Source organism: Chanodichthys erythropterus, chromosome 3 (assembly GCF_024489055.1).
Source record: "Chanodichthys erythropterus isolate Z2021 chromosome 3, ASM2448905v1, whole genome shotgun sequence".
In the NCBI taxonomy this organism is placed as follows: domain Eukaryota; kingdom Metazoa; phylum Chordata; class Actinopteri; order Cypriniformes; family Xenocyprididae; genus Chanodichthys; species Chanodichthys erythropterus.
The window spans coordinates 42517518-42535920 of NC_090223.1; the positions used below are offsets into that span (position 1 = coordinate 42517518).

At 42.7% G+C, this 18403-nt stretch overlaps 1 protein-coding gene across 2 annotated transcripts in view; it reads left to right on the forward strand.

The window, feature by feature from the left end:
- Window positions 1-18403, forward strand: part of cacna1ha (calcium channel, voltage-dependent, T type, alpha 1H subunit a) — an 89496-nt gene that overhangs the window by 39437 nt on the left and 31656 nt on the right. The window lies entirely within an intron of this gene.

Consider the following 18403-nt stretch of genomic DNA (forward strand, 5'->3'; position numbering starts at 1 on the left):
CACTAATATTCAGATATTTAAATAGAATAAAATGCCAACAATATAAAGAACTAGATAGGTTAGCTGATTACCTTAAGTCCATAGATATCGCCGTCAGCCATTAAAGGATTAGTTCACTTTAAAATTAGCCCACGCTTTACTCACCCTCAAGCCATCCTAGGTGTATATGACTTTCTTCTTTCTGATGAACACAATTAGAGTTATATTAATAAATATATATTTATAAATATGCATTAGTTAATTTTTTTTCGTAATTTGAATAGGGAAGGTGTAGGAATCTTTTTTTTTTTTTTTTTTTTTTTTACACAAACGCATCGCTTCACTTCAGAAGGCCTTTATTAACCCCCCGGAGACGTGTGGAGTACACATTTATGATGGATGGATGCACTTTCTTGAGCTTCATACTCATTGGTCCCGTTCACTGCCATTATAAAGCTTTGATGCTTTATTATTTATTAATAAAACTCTGATTGTGTTCATCAGAAAAAAGAAAGTCATATACCCCTAGGATGGCTTGAGGGTGAGAAAATCTTGGGGTAATTTTCATTTAATGTGAACTAATCCTTTAACACTTTCTCCGACAAACAGGTACAATGAGACCTGTTTTCCTGTTTGTTCATGCGAAGTTCATTGCATAAAGTCTGTTGAATAAAGGGCATGTGATAAATATTTGTACTTTATTTCAACACCAATCACTCTGCAAACTGCCTTTTAACAATGTTTAGCTGCTCTGGTTGAAATAAGGTTCAGCTGCACCTTGACTTTACATCATTATAAAAGCAATATTCACAATAGGAGGTAAGTAAGCTAATAATAGATCTGAACAAACCCTTTTATCTTGCATTTAATTATGTGTGATTATATATGATTGATTGGTTGCTCTTTGACTAAAGCGTGGCTTGTTGAATACCAATGTGGGGCCGAGATAGCACATCTGCTTCTGAAGTTAAATCTTTAATCGTTATGTTACTTTAAAGAACAGTTAATGTTCTCTAATTAACCTAAGACATGAAATAGGGCTCTTTTTATCCTTATTTCAGAAGCAGAAGATGTGAAAATAGTTAGCAGACATTTGTTATGGTGATTTTTGGGTTTAGAGACATCCTTGCATAGAGATTTTTTGATTCATTTTAAAGAATTAACATGAATTTTTCAGTAAAATGCTTGTTATTTGTGCCTTTTGAGAAGGGACTACTTTTTTAGGTGGAAGAAAATGTGATTGTGTGACTAATGTCTGTGCTTTACAGACAGTTAAAGGTGCTATAGAGGATGTTTTCAATGACTGAAAAACCAAAGACTGTGAGTATTTTAAATGAGCGCATGCATAAGAACAACCCCCCTCTTTCACAGCTCATTTCGAGGGAACGCCTCCCAAAACTTGTGCACGAGTATTGGAACACGAGTGTTTGTTTATCACCGGCATTCGCTGTGTCATGTTAGTGGATTCATTATGTCAGACTCACTGCAGGTAATTCAGAATCTGCAGTTGTTACTCCTGACATTGCATGCAGCGCCTGTGGAGTGACCAAATGCATTAAATAAAAGACAAAAAATGTAATTGCTTAAGGAAAGAGATTGCCTATAGTTAAACGGATAGTTCACCCAAAAATTTAAATTGTCATCATTTACTCACCCTGTTGTTCCAAACATGTATGAATTTTTTTTTCATCTGCTGAACACAAAAGAAAGAATTTTGAAGAATATGGATAACCAAACGGTTAAAATGGGCCTTCCATAGTATAGAAAAAAATACTATTAAAGTCAATGGGGACCATCAACTGTTTTGTTACTGACATGAGGATATTTTAATTTTGGGGTGAACTATCCCTTTTAAACTGTGTATGTTGTGTTAGACGGGTTGTTTACTGAGTAACTGCTGTTTATTTGAAATCAAATATCGTACTTGGTTACGTACGTAACCTCGGTTCCCTGAGATATGGGAACGAGTACTGCGTATGGGGAAAAGCTCCTTTTTCCTCCTTGCTGAAGCCTTTTAAAATAGCGCAGTGAAAACTGCACGTCTATTGGCTCAAAGAAATGAAACTCTTTGAGCTAATGACGGTGTGGCGTAGTCGCGCGAGTCAATAGCGGAATAGCACGCCAACAAGCCCGCCAAAACGAGCGTGGCTTATGGCTGTATAAGCCAGCGTTTTGCCGTTGAATTCAGTTTTAGCTCTACTGAAGCGACGATACTGAGCCGCAGTGTCGGGGCACGGTATAATACGCAGTACTCGTTCCCGTATCTCAGGGAACCGAGGTTACGTACGTAACAGAGTACGTTCCCTTTCGATACTCTCACTCATACTGTGTATGGGGAACGAATACAATCACGGCGTGCCGCGACAGGGAACGACAAAACATAACTTGAGCGCCGAGGGGCCCAGAGGATATGTGAAGGGCTGAAAGCCGTCGAACCCTGGACACAGGGGCTGGGAGGCCCCTGAGAGCGTGATGACAGTGCTCAGGGAGGCTGTCTTTTCACACTGAGAGGACCCGAGCATGTAAGGTCGGGATGTCCAAGTTATAAAATCTGACAAAAGTGGACGGCAAGGACCAGCCGGCCGCCTCACAGATGTCTTTGAGAGAAACGCCACTAGACCACGCCCAGAATGAGGCCATGCCTCTAGTGAAGTGGGCTCTTACTCTTATGGGGCAGTGCAGGGGTCTCATTTATAAAGCGTGTGTATGCGCAAAATGGTGCTGGAAGCGTGCATACGCCAGTTCCCGCGCAAAGGTTGTGATCTATAAAAACAAACTTGACGGGAGAATGTGTGCACCTTTAAGCAAACTTTGAGCCGTGCGTACGCACATTCTGGAGACAAAGTGATATGAATTTAGATAGTAGATGTGCTACTTTCGATCACTTTTCCAGTGACACGCTGTTTTATGACAGCGAGGAGCGCTGGGAGCACAATAATTCCTCTTTAAACTAAACTGCAGATGTTATGACAAAATATTTTTTCAAGAATGACGATCAGTGATGCACACTTAACTTCGATATTATGGAAGACACTGCTGGATTCGGTGGTCGAACGGTCCGTTGTCCAGTTTGAATAGGTCCAATGATAATATCTTACTGTACAACTACAGCTGCAGGAGGTGTTGATGTTGTGTGAAGGATCTTCAAACAATTACCATTTGAAGGATATATTTTGAGGAAAACGGTAAGATTTGCATGTTTTCTTTTTAAAATACTTTGTCAGTGACGCGCCGAGTCAGACATTGTATTTACACTGCAATAAATAAGTAGTCCGATCTGTTTCCACTAAAATAGCCTATAAACTTCCTAAATGATATGTTTACCTCATCAGCAAAACTGCATAAATTTGATTTGAATTGTTTAAAACTATTAAAATACTATCTGGCCAGTGGAAATGAATGAATCAACTCTATCCTAAAACCTTTATCTGAAGTATTTTATACAATTTTGTTTTTATGGATATTTTTATATATTCTAAAACATAAAGAGGATATTAGATGATCTTTATCAATATAATGTGTGGCACAAATGGCATTTATAGTCCATATCTAACATTATCCAATGTCTTGTACCTTTGACGGTGTTAACCATGGTGTCATGTGGTTGGGAACGTGTATGGAAATATGCAGATGAGGTTATGCATAGTAAAACTAGGCGTCGTAAGCTCCATATATGGTTATTTCGGGGAGGAGACAGGGTGGAGATGCACGTACGCACAATCTTCCGCTGACTGGGATTCAGAAAGGGATTCGTGCGCCGGTTCTGGCTTAAGCATGGTTTTATAAATCTGATTTTTTTTGTGCGACAGTGGAAAGGTCCCAAGAGGGAACGGTAAGTGGTCTAGGGGGATTAAGCCACCTAGCGCCTCTTAGGAAACGGACAACGAGGCCGTTTCTGCCCACCATCTGGCCAGCGATAGGTGCGAGAAACACTCCAATGGCTGCAACGTAGACTTTAAGCGTGGAAGGGGTGAGACCGCTATCCAGCCGCTCTTGGAGGAAATACAGTATCTGGGATACATCACCACAGCACCAGTCAACAAAGACTTGGTGGACGGAGCTCTAGCCTGAGAAATGGTATGTAAAATGTTCCCGGGGAGGCTTAGGCCCAATCCCAATTCTATTTTATACCCCTTCCCCTTGCCCTTACCCCTACGCCTACCCCTTCCCCTTGCCCCTTGAAACAGAGTGTCAAGGGGTAGGGCTGAAAATATTCCCCTAAGAAATGGTACACCACTACCGTTACACGTCATCATAAGTCGTCGCTAGCTCCTACGTCATAGATGCGCCGATGTTTATCACACACTTCTAAAGGCCAATTAACACCGCACCAACAACACTAGTCTGTTGGAGTTTGTTGGATCGGTGTGCTACCCCTGTTGCCGTTGGTCGGAGTCGGTTTTCACCCGACTGAACATGTTTAATCGCCGTTTGTCAGGTCGTGGAATGTCTGCGTGGTGTGAACAGTTTTACAACAGACGGCAACAAACTCTGACGTAATCTGACCTGGCCACGAACCGTTGCCATGATGATGAGGCAAGTCCCCTGCAAAGACAGCTGTTTGATCGCGCCCGCGCACACACAACAAAGCAGTGGAAACGTGACATCGCAGCTTGTTCATTATAAAAAATATAATACTGTTAAAAGAGTAGCAAGAGCAGCTGCTCCACTTCACCAAAAGAGAGAGGTAACGTTAACCACTATGAGAGCAATGCAGGTTTACCTTCAGTTTTGTTTTTAATCATTCGTTTTGGCTTGTTTAGCTACATAGTTGTATATGCTTATGGGTCTCGTTAATAAAAAGGGTCGCGCTCAAAAAATTGTTTGTTGGTGCGGTGTTTTTTAAGATGCCATCGATAGCTGTAGTGATCTCTGTTGCTTGGGCGACAGCTATTTTTTTTGCATTTGTCTTCAGTTCTTCGCATAAGACAAAGGAGACGAGCCTGCGTGTTTCCACAGGAGTCCCTGGTTGATACAGAACATACAATACTGATGAATAAGCATGCAAACTGAATGCACTTTTTGTTTATATCATGTAACGTACACGTATTTATGGACGTAACCACAACAGAACGATACATTAATCAGGCATGCGGCAAAAAGACATGTTAGCTGCCACCAGATTTGAATTTGTTGTCAAATCAATGCGGGTTTCAATAAAATATAAAAAAATATGTTGTGGAACTATCATAAAGTAAAAAACATTAGCGAACTGTTTTCATAGCGATTTTAACAAATCTGTTTTCGGAGAACATAACCGTATACATGAACACAAGATTAAAGGCAACATAAAACAAGTGATTATTCATTACTAAAATACTGTTTACCGTAAAAAAATACTTACATTTATGGGTCTCTGCTCGCTTGGTTGGCCATGTTTGAAATTTATCATACCCCTTTGTCTGAAGTGTGGTCCCGAAAAATCTTTGTTTGAAGGGCTACCTGGCCCTTCCCCCTACCCCTTCCCCTCCAACCAAATGAGAATTGGGACACCCCTACCCCTTCACGTGAACGCGCTAAACGAAGGGGAAAGGGGTAGAATTGGGATTGGGCCTTAGCGGCTCCCATCATGGGACCATAGGTGCAGAGCCCACAGCTGGGGCTGGGGGTGCCAGATTGTCCCGTTCACCTGAGAGAGAAGGTCTCTTCTCAGGGGGATAGGCCATTGTTCTCATGGAGAGCCTGAACAGCTCTGAGGACCAGGTTCCTCCCTGATTCGTCTGATCATGCAAGGGATCATTGTGATTGGGGGGAAAAGCATAAAGGAGGAGCCTGGGCCAGGGCATCCGTCTGTTTTGAAAAGAAGGTTGGGCAGTGAGAGTTGTCTTCTGAGGCGAAGAGGTCGACCTCTGCCTTCCCGAAGATCTCCCAAATCTTTCGTACCGTTTGAGGGTGGAGCATCCACTCGTCTGAGGGGACATTGCTCCGCAATAGCATGTCTGCCCCAAGGTTCGAACTTGCCAGGAATGTGAGTCGCTTTGAGCGACCGCAACCTGGGCGTTGCCCATTCAAGGATGCGCTTTGTCAGGGCGCAAAGGCGGCTGGACGAAAGACCTTCTTGGTGGTTTATATACGACACGACCGTCATGCTGTCCGACTGGACTAGGGCGTGGTGTCCTTTCAGGGACACCTGAAAAGAGTTCAGGGCATGCTCTACTGCCAGCATCTTGAGGCAGTTGATGTGCAGATGGCTCTGCTCATGACTCCACAAGCCGAAGGCTGGTCTGCCCTCGAAAACGGCGCCCCAACCCGTGTTGGAGGCGTCCGTCGAAAGCACCTTCCTTCTTGTTACCGCCTGAAGGGGGACTCCATGCTTGAACCAGCTGGGGTTCATCCAAGGTCTCAGGGCCTGTAACGCAGGCCTGATTGACCCTGATAAGGAAGCGGCCGTGCCGCCAAGCATGTATTGGAACAGAGTTTCAGCCAGTGTTGCAGAGGCCGCATTCATAGGAGGCCGAGCTGCAGTACTGGGGAGGCGGAAGCCATCAGCCCTAACATCCTCTGGAAAGTCTTCAGAGGGTAATGGGCATTGTTCCTGACTGATGCCGAGAGCTTCTGAATCGTCAGGAGAGACTCTCTGGAGAGACTACAGCCCTCAAGCGGACTGAGTCGAAGACTGCACCCAGGAATGTGATATACGCTGGCTGGGGAGCAGTGAGCTCTTGGCAAAATTGACCCTGAGTCCCAGGCACTGAAGGTGGCTGAGGAGCACGGATCTGTGGTGTTCTATCTCTGTATGAGACTGGGCCAGTACGAGCCAGTCGTCGAGGTAATTCAAAATTCGGATATTCGGATCCTCATCTTCCTTAGAGGGAGAAGCGCCGAGTCCATGCACTTGGTAAACGTGCGGGGAGCTAGAGACCGCCCGAAGAGCAGGACCTTGTATTGAAAAGCCACACCCTCGAAGGCGAATCTCAAGAAAGGCCTGTGGCGAGGGGCTATTTGGATGTGGAAGTACGCATCCTTCAGGTCCAGTGAGAAGAACCAGTCCCCAGGGAGTATTTGCGCAAGGATCTGCTTCAATGTCAACATTCTGAACTTCCATCTCATGAGGGAGAGGTTCAGAAGTCTTAAGTCTAAGATGGGTCTGAGACCGATATCTTTCTTGGGGACAACAAAGTAGCGGCTGTAGAAGCCCGACTCGCTCCCTGCGGGGGGAACGATTTTTATGGCTCCCTTTTGTAGCAGAGACGTCATTTCTGCGCGGAGGACATGAGCGTCGTCCATTTTGACCGAAGTGGTGACCACACCGAAGCGCGGCGGTCTGCGGGCGAACTGTAGGGAGTAGCCGTTGGATATAGTCCTGATGACCCACTGTGACACTCCGGGGATGGCTTGCCAGGCCTCGACCCGTGTGGCCAGGGGTTGAATAGCGTCCGGTGACAGACCGCTGTGCAGGGGTCTTTGCACCGTCATTATAGGATGAGGAAATTTGCTCTCTTTTTGGTAATGTAAAAATATTGGGTTCGCCATTAGAACGGTGGTTTGTGTGGGCGCAGTCATTGTGGGCCCAGGCGACATAACCCAATGAATTCCAGCACCCGGAACTAAGAGAGGTGGTCGGGAATGTAAGCGAGCGAGCTTTTGGGGCGGTCCGGCCGTGGCGAGACCTAACCCCTTCCTCTTTCTTCCTGCGTGATCAGGAAGATGCCGGAGGCGTTGGGTCCAGCACTATCTTAGGGCGGGGACCCTGGCGTCTCGGGAGCGTGGAGCGTTTCGCTGGGCGGGCCCGTAGGCGCTGCTCCTTGGGTGGCGCTGGCTGTGATGCGGAGGGGGCAGGCTTGACCATGGACCTGCCTATGGCCTGGGCCCCGGTCTTCGTGGTGCGCAGGGTCAGGTTGGTGGCGCTGCGGAGGTCACGGAAGACTGCGGAGGAGTACGCTCGGCCGGCAATGGCGGAGGTCGTACGGCAGGGCTTAGAGGGAAGGGCCCTCTTGCTCTTCCAGCCCACGGCAGCGGGCGGGCAGAGGTGAGCGGCCACGGCTTCGTCGAGCGGCGGCATCTGTTCATAGCCCTTCTCAGGGGAGCCGTCAATCGAGGTGGAGTAAGGGGTGAGCCAGGACTTCATGAGCTCTGAGTGGACCTCGGGGAAGAAGGGCGCAGATCGCTGGCAAGGGGTCTGGCGGGGCGCCGACAGAAACCACTCGTCCAGCCTGCTGCGAGTCGGCTCTTCAGGTGTGGCCCATTCCAAGTCGAGCTCCTCGACGGCCTTGGAAAGGATACGGATGAGCTCGGCGTCCAATCCAGGCCTGGAGTCAATGGGCTCTAGTGACAGCAGGGGGGCGGGCTCTTCGTCGCCAACCCACTACTCCGCTTCAGATGCCGCAAGCGACATTGAGTCGTCGGGCTGCTCATCCTCCGAGCTGCCGAAGGAGATGAGGTCACTCGTTTTCGCTGAGGGACGCTGCTCTGGGCATGCGAAGAGGACGGGGGACGGCTCTCTCACAGAAGAGGGAGAGGTCGGCGGGCGCTGGGCCAGCGTAAGCTCTCCCATCTCCGAGCGCTGAACTCCTTTGCCTCGCTGTCTTTTCCTTGCTGGCTTGCGGGAGGAAGAAGACGTGGAGGCGGAAGCGCTTTAAGCAAAGAAAGCGATCCGAGCGCGGAGAGAAGCGAGACTCATGCACTCGCAGTGCGGGCATGAAGTCTCGGTGAGCGCGGCGTCAGCGTGGGGCCAGACATCCAACGCACTCACCATGGCCGTCGTCGTCCTGCAGAGGGGCTCTGCAGGTGCCACAGGCGTGGCGTGGCATACTGGGACGCCGCCACCGTAAAAACTGCTCTTTTAGAGTGGTATAAGCCGCGAACGGAAGCTCTGAAGCCGCGGCGGTGCGTTGGAAAACGCTCGCCGGATGGCAGCAGGAGACTCGCTAAAAGCGAAACCGGAAGCTCACGGCGGGCGGTGAGAGCAGCGCTCTGGGCGGCAGTTTTCCCACCGGTGCCGGATTCAGATGTCCTCTGCGGGGCCTCTTCCACGGCGTAAAGAGCTCCTTCCAGCGGCGAAGGCGATCAGCAGGATCCAGCAAAGCGTAGATCATCGCTGAAGGAGAGAGAACTGAATCCAACGGCGAAATGCCAGCTTATATAGCCATAAGCCACGCCCGTTTTGGCGTGCTTGTTGGCGCGCTATTTCGCCATTGGCTCGCGCGACTACACCGCGCCGTCATTGGCGCAAAGGGTTTCATTCCTTTGAGCCAAAAGTTTTCACTGCGCTACTGTAAAAGGCTTCAGCAAGGAGGAAAAAGGAGCTTTTCCCCATACGCAGTATGAGTGAGAGTATCGAAAGGGAACTCAAGTTTTATCTATACAGTTGGTGTTTGTTCAGTACTGTCAGCTATAGGAATAAATTGTCACTATAGTAATTGAGGGAGGATTACAGTAATGAGATAAGGCTGGCTGCATTGATCTATGTACTGATTGCTCTTAGCATAGTGGGGAGAAAGATCAGCAACTCAGCAGAGTCTCCACACGCTCGAGTCAATCAGCCACCTAATCGGATTTACATGGGGCCACTGACAGTCTTCATTACTGCATCAGTCAAAGTCACTCCACTGAGCCTACGACACTTTTCACCCCCTCACCGAAGATAGATGCACATCTATCTCGACTGCACATACAGTAATTTTACTTTGATAAATGATAGACATATTCATTACCTCTAAGGCTGAGAACGTATTATACAGTATGTTTAAAAATTAATTTGTCACATTGCAGAGAATGAGTTAGTTACAGCAAAATTGTGATTATTACCAATATACTGTTTTAATTATGAAAAAACAAGTACTGTTTCAAACACGCTCTCCATCTTCCATTAGTTGGTTAAATAGTGTTATGTCCACTGAATTGAGCTAAATAATACAAATCCAATTTCCAAAAAAGTTGGGACACTGTACAAATTGTGAATAAAAAGGAATGCAATAATTTACAAATCTCATAAACTTATATTTTATTCACAATAGAACATAGATAACATATCAAATGTTGAAAGTGAGACATTTTGAAATGTCATGCCAAATATTCGCTCATTTTGGATTTCATGAGAGCTACACATTCCCAAAAAGGCCGGAAAAGTTAAATGTACATATAAGGAACAGCTGGAGGACCAATTTGCAACTTATTAGGTCAGTTGGGAACATGATTGGGTATAAAAAGAGCCTCTCAGAGTGGCAGTGTCTCAGAAGTCAAGATAGGCAGAGGATTACCAATTCCCCCAATGCTGCGGTGAAAAATAGTGAAGCAATATCAGAAAGGAGTTTCTCTGAGAAAAATTGCAAAGAGTTTGAAGTTAATCATCATCTACAGTGCATAATATCATCCAAAGATTCAGAGAATCTGGAACAATCTCTGTGCGTAAGGGTCAAGGCCGGAAAACCATACTGGATGCCCATGGTCTTCGGGCCCTTAGACGGCACTGCATCACATACAAGAATGCTACTGTAATGGAAATCACAACATGGGCACAGGAATACTTCCAGAAAACATTGTTGGTGAACACAATCCACCGTGCCATTTGCCGTTGCCGGCTAAAACTCTATAGGTCAAAAAAGAAGCCATATCTAAACATGGTCCAGAAGCGCAGGCGTTTTCTCTGGGCCAAGGCTCATTTAAAATGGACTGTGGCAGAGTGGAAAACTGTTCTGTGGTCAGACGAATCAAAATTTGAAGTGCTTTTTGGAAAACTGGGACGCCATGTCATCCGGACTAAAGAGGACAAGGACAACCCAAGTTGTTATCAGCGCTCAGTTCAGAAGCCTGCATCTCTGATGGTATGGTGTTGCATGAGTGCATGTGGCATGGGCAGCTTGCACATCTGGAAAGGCACCATCAATGCTGAAAGGTATATCCAAGTTCTAGAACAACATATGCTCCCATCCAGATGTTGTCTCTTTCAGGAAAGACCTTGCATTTTCCAACATGACAATGCCAGACCACATACTGCATCAAATACTACATCATGGCTGCGTAGAAGGATCCGGGTACTGAAATAGCCAGCCTGCAGTCCAGATCTTTCACCCATAGAAAACATTTGGTGCATCATAAAGAGGAAGATGCGACAAAGAAGACCTAAGACAGTTGAGCAACTAGAAGCCTGTATTAGACAAGAATGGGACAACATTCCTATTCCTAAACTTGAGCAACTTGTCTCCTCAATCCCCAGACATTTGCAGACTGTTATAAAAAGAAGAGGGGATGCCACACAGTGGTAAACATGGCCTTGTCCCAACTTTTTTGAGATGTGTTGATGCCATGAAATTTAAAACTTATTTTTCCCTTAAAATGATACATTTTCTCAGTTTAAACATTTGATATGTCATCTATGTTGTATTCTGAATAAAATATTGAAATTTGAAACTTCCACATCATTGCATTCTGTTTTTATTAACAATTTGTACAGTGTCCCAACTTTTTTGGAATCGAGTTTGTATCTCCTGTATACTGTGAAGCTAGTTTGAAACAATCTGTAGTATATAAAATGCTATATAAATAAATACAGTACATGATCCCAGTCCAGTCGAGCTGCTCTAACAAACTGCAATTCTACTTGCTGCTACTAGTGAGGCCATCCTTAAAAATATTTTGGTTTGCAGTAACAGTAAAAAAAAAAAAAAAAAAGGGGTCGGTAGGTTGGTCTATATACAGCTATGGAAAAACTTAAGAGACCACTCCAAGTTCAGAAATCAATGTTAAGTGGTCTCTTAATTTTTTCCATAGCTGTATATATAAGTTTCAATGTAAAAAAAAAAAAAAAAAAGAAGGTACAATTCATTTGATGGTGATCACGTAGGTATGAATTTAAACAAATTAGCATATAGTGACGTCACTGACTGGGTCTTTCAACCCGTGCCTTCGGGCGCAGCCGTGTTTCCACTATAAGGCCTAAAGCGGGCGTGCTAGTGCGTGCCAGGGCCAGTCGCGTTTCCACTGTCACTTCCGGGGCTTGATCGTGCCTCATCGGGGCTTCCTCGGGGCCAACGGCCCGGGTTTTTCGGCCTGCCGAATACTTTGGTCCAAAGCGGGCCAGCTCGGGCTTGAGGAGGGAGTGGTTACGAACAAAAGCGGAGTTTATTTGTGTGTGGAGACGGAGGCGCATAGATGACTGTTTTTATTTAAAAGAAAGAACGTAGCCTTCGTTTGTATGTAGGCCTAGACTATTTAAAATACTTACCAAAATATAATTAATATTATTTTATTGCTTTTGTATTAGTTGTTTGAAGAGTAAAAAAAAAAAAAACTTTTACACTTATACACTTTAAAAGAAATAATGACCCATTACAGGATGTAAAATAGACATTCATTTATGATTCAGAACTCATCATCATCATCGCGCATGTTTCTGTCAAACACATCATGACGTGTTTATCTTGAGATTGTTCTGGTCACTGAATGGTTTAGAGCTGTAAAATGATGAGCATTATCTCAAATAGCTGCAAAAGTGACAGTGTTCTAGTTTTACTTTCTTTTTACACTTTCTGAGTTGTCCTGCACTCAGAGGTGCATAAAGAAGTGGGGAATGTGTGCTATGCATAATGGGATATAATGGAGGATGGGGTCAAAAAAGGTTGCAGTGGCCGACTCCCTCTGGAAACATCACTCTCCTTTAGTCTGCCATGTTGCCACCACTGAAAGCCCAGTGTCCCAACATGCATTTTCACTATCATTGCTTTTCCACTGCTCTGTCCAGCGAATGTGCTTGAAGGGAATTTGTAGCTTTGCACTCAGGCAGACCATTTTCAGGAAAGCTGGGATGGATATTCTTTCTGTGTGTAGTGTAAATGGTTCAGTCAAAAATAAAAAATGTCATCATTTACTCAACCTGATGTTATAAGGACATGAAAAAGGGGCTTTAAAAATCACCCAAAAGCAGTATAAAAGTATTATAAAAAAAAATAGTCCATATGCTATATTCCAAATCTGAGAAACATGAAAAACAGACCTAAATTTACATAATTATTTGAGGCCTCCATTGACAGCAAGATAATTAACACTTTCAGATGCCCAGAAAGCTACTAAAGACATATTTAAATCAGTTAATGTGACTACAGTGGTTCAACCTTAATATTATAAAGCGACGAGAATACTTTTTGTGCACCAAAAAAACAAAATAACGACTTTTCAACAATATCTAGTGATGGGCGATTTCAAAACACTGCTTCATGAAGCTACGAAACTTTATGAATCAGTGGTTTGGATCGTGAAAACAAAGCCTAGTTTACTGAAATCACGTGACTTTGGTGCTCCGAACCACTGATTCGAAACAGAAGATTCAGAAAGCTTCGAACCTTCATGAAGCAGTGTTTTGAATATGTCTTATATGTTATAATATGTTTTAAATATGTCTTTAGTAGCTTTCTGGTTCTTGAGAGGTTCAGTGCAATGCTGGCAATAGAGGCCGCACTGAGCCATCGGATTTCATCAAAAATATCCCAATTTGTGTTCTGAAGATGAACGAAGGTCTTCCAGGTGTAGAACGACATGAGGGTGAGTAATAAATTACAGTATTCTCATTTTTTTTGTGAACTAACCCTTGAACATCTTGGATGACAAGGGAGTGAGTGAATTATCAGGAAAATTTAATTCTGGAGTAAACTAATCCTTTAACTATTTCAAGTGTGAAAAGCCCTAGTGTTTTCATTTGTTTGTTTGTAAGTTTGTTAGCTTGTGAACCATCCCTGGTCTTGTTGTGGGGGGATTAGCAAGAGGGTCTAGGGAAGAGGGATCACAGACAACATGTCAGAACACAATTGTTCAGTACCTTCAAACTAGAAATGCACTGATCCTCTCTGTGACTGGAAAAATTATACTTCATTTTGTTGGAAAAAATTATGCACAGGCTGGAAGATTACATTTAGAATTCATCACGACTGAGCTCAGGCTATGCCACTGCATAATAGCATGTGTCTCACTTTGAGGAAAATTACACCAAACAATGTTTTTGCCCCATGGTATGTTTTCGAATCTTTTGCTTCAGAGTTGTTCTGGCAAATTAGCATTATATTTTTATTTCAAGTCAAATTATAGTTAACACACTTCAACAATCTTGGCACCTGAGGTGGTGTCCGCTGCTGGAATAATGATTCACAAAGCAACCTGTTCGACACAACACAAGCACATCTGTTTATGTATATATGTTGCATAAATTGTAAGCTTTAAATGGAAATTTACCCACCGAAAATGTGACTACCATCTGTTTTATGTTGACACTGCTAGCTTGTTTTAGCAAATATTCTAGGTTTTGTTTATTCTTGTTCCCTTCGATACTAAATAGCCTACAAAATCTGTGATGCTAAGATTGTTTAGAACGAAATATTGATGCCTGTAAGGCTGAAAATGCTTGTCTAATCTAACATTGCAGTAGAAGATGGTATAATGAAAGGATTTTTATTATTCTTTTACTAATCCTTTGCTAATCTGTTGTTCCTGGGTAACACGCAGTCTGGGGAAGTGGCATATAAATATTCATGAAGTACATTGATTAATGTATGTAGATCAATGCAGGCACCAGAGGTTGTGGAGCCCCCTAGTGGTGACCTGTCAGCACAGTTTTACTTCAGTTATTTACAGGACATGGGTTTATACTTGCAAAGGTTTGTTTCAAACTTGTTCAGTTATGAGATAGGTATAGATAATTTAATATTTAATTGGTAACAATTAACAATAAGGTTTCATTTGTTAGCATTCGGTAGTAGGAATTATGAACTAACAATGAACAACCATTTACAGCATTTATTCATTTATTAATATTTATAAATCTAGATTGTGTTGATTTATATGGTATTATTGTTCTTTGTTCATTTATGTTTGCTCATAATACATTAATTCTAATTTAATTTTATATGTAGAAATTACACACTCTTTAAAAAAGGACCAGCAGGGTTCAATATACACCCTAGAGCAGTGCTTCCCAAACTGTGGGCCGCGGCCCCCCGGTGGGCCGTAGCGGTATTGCAGGGGGGCCGTGGATAGGCTAAATCAAGATATTAAAATAATTAAAAAAATTAAAATATTCTAATTGTTCTGAAATGTGATTTCTTCCCTCCTTATTACACAAACATAAAACATATAAAAACATTATTTTTTCACATTATAGCGAGGTGAGATACATTACTTATTTTAAACTGACGTCAGTTGCTTAGCAGGAATTCACAGTTGGTCAATTCAATAATGCCACGGTGGAGCAGAGGATGACAAAAACCCAATAACAGACCTAACTGGGGGGTCGTGGAGCTTTTGCTATGTTTTTGGGGGGGCCTTACCACTCTGAAGTTTGGGAAGCTCTGCCTTAGAGTTTCTATATGCTTTTTCTTTTAAGAGAGTAGATTAATAAATACTGTATTGTTTGTAGTTATGTCTAGGGATGCACCGATCCACCTTTTTCGCTTCCGATTCCAATACCTGGGATTCAGTATCGGCCAATACCGATCCGATCTTCAAGTAATAAGAAAAGTGCTAAATTACCTAATCTCACATAGGGCTGTGACGGTCGGCATGACAACCGCGCCACCGCGATCGTGGAGTGTCACCGGCGGTAGTGTGGCGTGTATATAATATATAATCTCAAAGGTCGCGTTAATCGAAAATTTTCCGTCATTGATGGAATTTTTTTTAGCAGTGACGGAAAAAATCTGCAGCCTGTCCGTCATTTTGACTGATTACTGAGGCTGATGTTGCTTGTAACTGTAATTCCCACCCCTGTCCAGTAGGTGGTGAGCGCGCTCCAGTGTGGCAGCAGAGCGCGAGTTCAGTCTCCAGAACAAAATGAAAACGATGCGTTTGATTACATGTACCCAGTTTGTCCATTTTATTATATATTATAATACTTATGCTTGCATAATTAAGTTTCTAATCCGTTTTGTTTTAAATAGTTTGTTTTATTTTTCTTGCTGCTGACAATAGACAAATCCGGCGAAACACGGAAGTAAAGCAGCGCCGCCATTACTGCGTGCCTTGTAGCAGAAGTAGCGTGCTGGTCCCGTAGGCTGTAGTAGATGTTGGCTATATAGTTTTTTTAGTTCGTATGCTGTCCAGTGATGCCGGGAAGAGCGTGTTGTGTGGTTGGTTGTTTTAACAACAGCACAAAACTACAGGCCTGGAATAAAACCGTTTGTGTAATCCACGAACCTTTGTTGCACATTGACTGCCCATGTGCGTCAAAAGTGGATGAAACACATAACCGAGATGGCTCATTGCATGCCAGATGATTAATAAAATAATCTTGAATACCTGTAAGAACATGTATTTTATTGCTACAACTGGTCGTGGCTAAGGCCATCCTTAAAATATTTTGGTTTGCCGTAACAGCCCAAAAAAATGGTCGGTAGGTCGTAAAAAAATGTAAATATTTTTATTATTGCATCACAATAAGTGTATTGTGATTGTCAAAACATTTTAGTAACTAAGCTGAATTTTATTAGGTTTAGTGACGTTACAATGTTTACATGGTAGGCTACAATTTCTGGTAAGCTACACTTTTTTTATTATTTTAATTCAATTATTCAATTATTATTATTTAATTATTATTGTGATTTGATTTAATATTGACTCATTTGGATAAATATTAGGTAGGCTACACAAGGTAGGCATTAATTTTTCTCAAGAAAAAAACAACACACCTAACTTAATGCTGTAAACATACAGAGAGCCCTATCAGCTTGCAGTAATATTTAAAAATAACAATTTAAATATAATGTTTTTTTTTATTATAATAACAACTTTATTTAATGATATAAGTAAAAATATAATAAAGATGTAATACAGTACACATATCAGCCAAAACAGGTTCTGTGTGAGGGGCTGACAGCGTTCGGTCATTTCTGAGAGATTTACCTCAGACGAAGGTAAGTGTGAATACATAAATCCATTTTGAAAAACATGTTTACAAGAACATAACATTATACGTTGTCCGATGTTATAATATTTTTTAATCTGTATTTCTAGCACGTCACATTACAAGCACCAAAACGGTATTTATTGTTTGAATTTCGTAATAAAATTGACAGAATCTGAGAGCTGGGATTTTTTTTTTCTATCATAAGTAACCTGCTCTGTCTAGTCTGTCGGTCTCTCTGTCCTCTTCGTGATTTTTTTTGTGCGTGAGAAAATGGATATGTGGCGTGAGAGCGTGTGAAAAGCGTCAATTGCGTGTGTCTCACATTTTATTGCATTTGTATTAGCTGTTTGAAGAGTAAAAAAAAAAATCCCTGGGTCTTAACGCAATTACAATCGGCAAGTCAGTCGGACTAAAAGGGGGAAAAATAATTAATTGGGTCGGTCCTAAATTGACAGGGTCGGTCGGGTTATGGCAAACAAGAATATTTTTAAGGATGGCCTAATAATTATTTGAAACTTGTGAAGCTTTTGAACATATTAGCAACACAGCTAGTAATTACAGTGTTCGGTTTTATTGTTGTCATCAATTAATACACTTCTTAATTACATTACATTTTTACATTATTACATTATGTTGTCAATAAATTACCTTTATCGGTAAGTTTTGGCCATTGCCTGACATCATCTACCCATGTTCCCTTTCACCAGACATTTTCTTTAATGAGCAGGATGCGCTTTAATTGAAATGTCATTAAAGGGCACCGGCAAGTGTCACACCGTCACACTTCGCAGGCACGCAGTAATGGCGGTAGGCAAGATGGCGGCGCCCATAGAGTTCGCGGCGGATTTGTGTATAAGTTTATGGTCAACGAATGGCTTTTCTGAGGTATACGTGACATTGTTTACAACACTGATTGAACTGACGTGATACAGATTTCGGTAAGCTACTGCAACTTTCAACCTATTCTTTGATTTTTCATATATATTTATTTCCTTCTGTAAAGTAGTAAAGAGGAACAGATGATCGCGTTCACTCATGATCCTCAAAAAGTGTTCAAGATGAAAACTGAGAAGTGATGCAGTCTTTATCTTCTTTTCATAATATAAATAAATGCATAGCTTAGGCCTATTTGTTTATCCTATACGTTTGTGAATAAATATGAAAATGCGAAGCTAATAAATGTCTTAACATTAAAATAAAAAAATCAAAATGATGCAGCAACATATGAAAGATAGGACAGAACGAAAAAAATGCTATTAACAATCGTTCATTGTGCAAAAGTATTATAATATTAACGGCTCCCATACAGAGCTGCACAAAGCGCTTATGCGCATCCCGTGTGCAGAATGATGCGCTTGAAGCATCATGGAGTTACAGCGCGCCGCATTGAAAAGTTCAAAGCACAAAGTGAAGATATATTGATGCGTATTGTATTACCGGAATCTTGATGAAGTATAATAATAGAAACATTGATTCATCTTGGAGAGAGTTTCATTGTGTTGACTGTCGTAACCGAACGCGACACGCAGTCTGAATGCTGAATGGAGAATGACTGACTGCCGCAGCGGAGGGAGGCATTTACGTGAACTTTCATTTAAT